At 45.4% G+C, this 4,394-nt stretch overlaps 1 pseudogene; it reads left to right on the top strand.

Moving 5' to 3' along the window:
- The first annotated feature begins 2,805 nt into the window (after nt 1–2,805).
- LOC113456834 lies at nt 2,806–2,902 on the top strand (annotated as a pseudogene).
- Nucleotides 2,903–4,394: the final 1,492 nt, after the last annotated feature.

The raw sequence follows: 4,394 nt of genomic DNA, 5'->3' as shown, positions 1-4,394 counted from the left end.
GGAAAGGGTTTATTTTACCGAACTTCTAGAGAAGTAAGAGTAGGAACCGGGAGGCAGGAGCTGAAGGCCCTGGATGAGTGTCACTTAGGGACGTGTTTCTTATGGCTTCTTCAGCCTGCTTCCTTGTACAGTTCAGGACCAGTTGCCCAGGGTTGGCACAACCCATGATGGGGTGAATCCTCCCACACCAATCATTTAATCAAGAAATGTCCCTACAGAATCACCAAGAACACCACGTCAATCTGTTGGAGGCACTTTCTCAACTGAGAACCCTCTTCCCAGTCCACTCTGGCTTGTGTCAAGTTGAGAAGAAGAAACCACCCAGGTTACTTTTCTTATTAAGTATCTATTCATGCATTTTCCATGCTAAAATTACCTTAGCAACAAGGTCCTGCCTCTTGTTAACCAATTGTTCTTGGTTCATAAAACAAAACAAAACAAAACAAAACAAAAACAAACAAAAAAAAAACTCCTTGCATTCACTCTGTGAGAACCTCATCAAAAACTTTACCTTTGGGTAATGAATGTTTTTTCCTAATCTGTTACAACTAGGTTTTCCACCCTTAAATGTATAGACTAAATTGTGAGGTTAGTCATGAGTGAAAAGGAAAAAGAAAAAGAGGAAAAAGACAAAAACAAGGAAGAAAGTGAGGTCATGAGGCCATGGCTGTCCTTACAACTTCCTTTCTCTAGGACTTAGGCAACGCTGCCCACACCCTTAGAAGCTTAAATGGCTAGCATCGTCGACCTGATGAGGTGACCTAACCTTCCTTCCTAAAGGATCTGAGCCTTTTGTGACCTGACATGTAGACCTCTGAGGTTTTGCATGGTTGCCTCCTTCCAGCTAGACAGGTCGAAGGTAAAGGGTGCTCTAAGGTCCAAATATTCTTTAGCCCCCTTCAGTGTATTCCAGAAACTTATATCCCCATGTAAAATCAGAATTGCATATCTGTGACAATATTCACAATCAATTTTTTTTTTTTTTTGATTTTCGAAGCAGGGTTTCTCTGTGGTTTTGGAGCCTGTCCTGGAACTAGCGCTATAGACCAGGCTGGTCTCGAACTCACAGAGATCCGCCTGCCTCTGCCTCCCGAGTGCTGGGATTAAAGGCGTGCGCCACCATCGCCCGGCCACAATCAATTTTAAAATTTGTTATTGTTCATTGCACATGTGTGATGTGTGGGGTACACACATGCCATGACATTCATGTGGAGGTCAGAAGGCAACTTTGTGGACTCGGGGCTCTCCTACTGTTACATGGGTCCAAGGGGTCACATTCAGTCCATCCGCCAGGCATGGCAGGTGCTTCATCTGCTGTCATTTTGCTGGCCCAACACACATAATCTGTTTCTTCCCTTGTTCATAAGGCAAGAGAAGTGCAAAAGAACCAGCCCAGCCCAGTTCAACAAGACTGCTCTTGTATGTCCTAAAGGGAGATTCCATTCCTCACCTTGGTAGCAAGATTGTTAGAACAAACTATTCAGAGTTGCAGTAGTAGCACACACCTTTAATCTCAGGACTCAGAGGCAGAGGCAGGCAGATCTGTGGGTCTGAGGCCAAGCCCGGTCTACATAGCAAGTTCCGGGCCAGCCAGGGCCAGCCAGGGATATTCTGTTTCAATAAACAGAAACAAAAACCTTGCAGGATAGGAAGTCAAAATTTAAGAAGTGAGTTGAGAGGAGTCCTAGAGTGTCATTCACTCTTCATGTTTTGGTTCTAGACATATGTATTGTGGTCATGGAAGGTGTCCACTGGTTACATTCACACGAATAGTGTTACGACCTCACAAGCTGTAGTTTTTCAGGTGGTGTTAACTGGGCGTCCCAAAGGACCTACAAGCCCACTGACACCTGGGTGATTCACAGCAATCTTAGTGTTGTACTTCATTCAGGAATAAAGTCTGAAGTCGGAAGCATGGTTAAAAGGATGACAGAGACGTAGGCATTTAGTAGGTCTATACTGACGGAAGCGAGAATTTGGAAAAAAAAAATCAATTTCTATCTACAGGAAACACTCTGGGGTAGTTGGCCCACAAGCTTCCTGGTGATTTTATCAGAGAGACTTTTTAAGTAAGTCTAATGATCGAAACTCTTCGATGTCTAAGGATGTCTGTGTTGTCCGTCTGGTTGCTGAGAAACTCCTCCGCAAACGTGGTTTGACGGCAGCCAGGCAGTACACGATTATTCAGCTACTCTGGGCACAATCTGAAGACGGTCATCTTTCTACTTCTGTCCTCCACACAGTCTTTCAATCTTGTTCTTTCCACGTCCTGACTGAAGCCAGCCTGTGGGTCTCTGCAGACCCACACCTCAGGACCTGGGGAAACATCAGGGGGCGGGGACGCCCAGGCCTGGTCAAATGCACAGCTGCAAACACAGCTGTGTGAGAGGGCGGGGTGTAGAGATGAGACTCTGCGGTTCGCCATATGCCAGTCTCCTTTCAGGTTCAGTAAATGGCAAGCCCCAGTGAGCCTCCTTTAAATAAAGCAGCAAGTGATCCCTGCCTTATGGCATTTATAGACAGCAGAGCAGCACTCAATAACACAGAGAAAAAAACTAACTATATGCAACCAGCAGTGCATTGTGGGGGTAAAACAGAGAAACAGCTATGGTCATAGCAGGAAAAGCTCACTGGGGAAACAGGTAGGAGTAAGAAGAAGACGCCTCAGGTGAGTTCTGACGTGAAATGAGCACGTTGAGGAAGAAACAAAGGGGAAGGTGCACTCAAGTCGAGGAAATGCTGAGGGCGAAGGTGTGGGGACACGAACAGGCATGAGAAGCACCTTAGCCCTTCAGAGTGCCGAGGGAAGGTTTTTGTTTTATTTATTTTTTATTGGAATGATACAGGGAAGATTAGCACGGTCCCTGCACAAGGTGAAAATATTCTTAAATGGGGTGGTTGTAAGAAGCAGAAGCTGGGAGCCAGGCATGGTGGTGCACATCTTTAATCCCTCAGGAGGGATTAAGATCTTTAAGCACTCAGGAGGCAGAGGCAGGTGGATCTCTGTGAGTTTCAGGACAGCCAGGGCTACCTAGACAGACCTTGTTCAAAAACAGAAAGTCACAGAGAGAGAGAGAGAGACAGAAAGACAGAGAGACAAAGACAGAGATTTCTTACAGTTCTGGACTCTGGCAAGCACATGTTTAAGGAGAGAGAGGAGAGAGAGGAGAGAGAGGAGAGAGAGAGAGAGAGAGAGAGAGAGAGAGAGAGAGAGAGAGAGAGAGAGAGAGAGGTGTTCTGGACTCTGGCAAGCACAAGTTTAAGGCTGCAGCAAATTCAGGTTGTGGTAAAGGTCTGTATTCTGGTTTATAGATGGCATCTTTCGGTATAGTAAAGTCTCTTCAGCAGAAACACTAACACCAATGATGAGAGTTCTGTTCTCATGACCAAATCACTCTTCAATGTTCCATTTCTTAACACTCTCACCTGGACGGTTAACTTTCAACATATGAATCTGGGGAAGACTGAGTTCCGCTACGGAGAGTGCAGAGGCAGACTGGCGAGGTCACAATACAGCGTGCTGTGTTGGGAAATATTATCTTAAGGTGTGTGGCTTTTGTTTATGCTGCATTTGTTTAACTCTGTGAAGCTGTGATTCTTCGCCTGTCTAAAACACCTGATGGTATAATAAGGCGCTAAAAAGTCAATAGCAAGGCAGGAGCAAGGATGGCAGGGCTGCCAGGGAGGGAGGATAACTAGGAGAAGCAAGGAAGAGGAGGAGCAAGAGAACAAGGAGAGGAGGACACTAGAGGCCCGCCACCCAGCTACAGCAAACCACAGAGAAGGAAATAAAGAAAGGTATATAGAAATAGAGAAAGACTAAAGTCCAGAGGCAAAGGATAGTCGGGATAATTTACGAAAAGCTGGCAAGAAACAAACCAAGTTAAGGCCAGGCATTCATAACAAAGAATAAGCTTCTATCCATGTGTGATTTATTTGGGAGCTGGGTGGTGGGACCCCTGAAAATTAAAAGAGTAAAACACACAACAGTGTTGTGCACCTTTAACCCCAGTACTCGGGAGACAGAAGCAGGTAGATCTCTGTGAGTTTGAAGTCAGCCTGGTCTACAGAGTGAATTCCAGGCCAGTCAGGGTTCATAGTGAGACCCTAGCTCCAAAATAAATAATAATAATAATAATAATACATTTGCATAAAAATGCTTAGCGGGAGCTTGGCAAAAGGACTGGGTAGTCATACTACCTTGAAGATCAGACTCGGGCACGCACTGAGGAGCCACTGGATGTCTGTGAAAAGGAGGTAAAAACTCTTCATGTTTGGGGGACACGTCATGTTTTACACGCTGTGACAGTGTAAAGATCACAGACTTTGAGATTAGGCAGATCTAAAGTGGAGTCTTGTACCCACTAGCAGAATCACTTTGGGCGTGTCGCTCA

This window comes from Microtus ochrogaster, chromosome 1, assembly GCF_000317375.1.
Source record: "Microtus ochrogaster isolate Prairie Vole_2 chromosome 1, MicOch1.0, whole genome shotgun sequence".
Taxonomy (NCBI): Eukaryota; Metazoa; Chordata; class Mammalia; order Rodentia; family Cricetidae; genus Microtus; species Microtus ochrogaster.
This window is presented reverse-complemented; position numbering and strand designations above follow the sequence as displayed.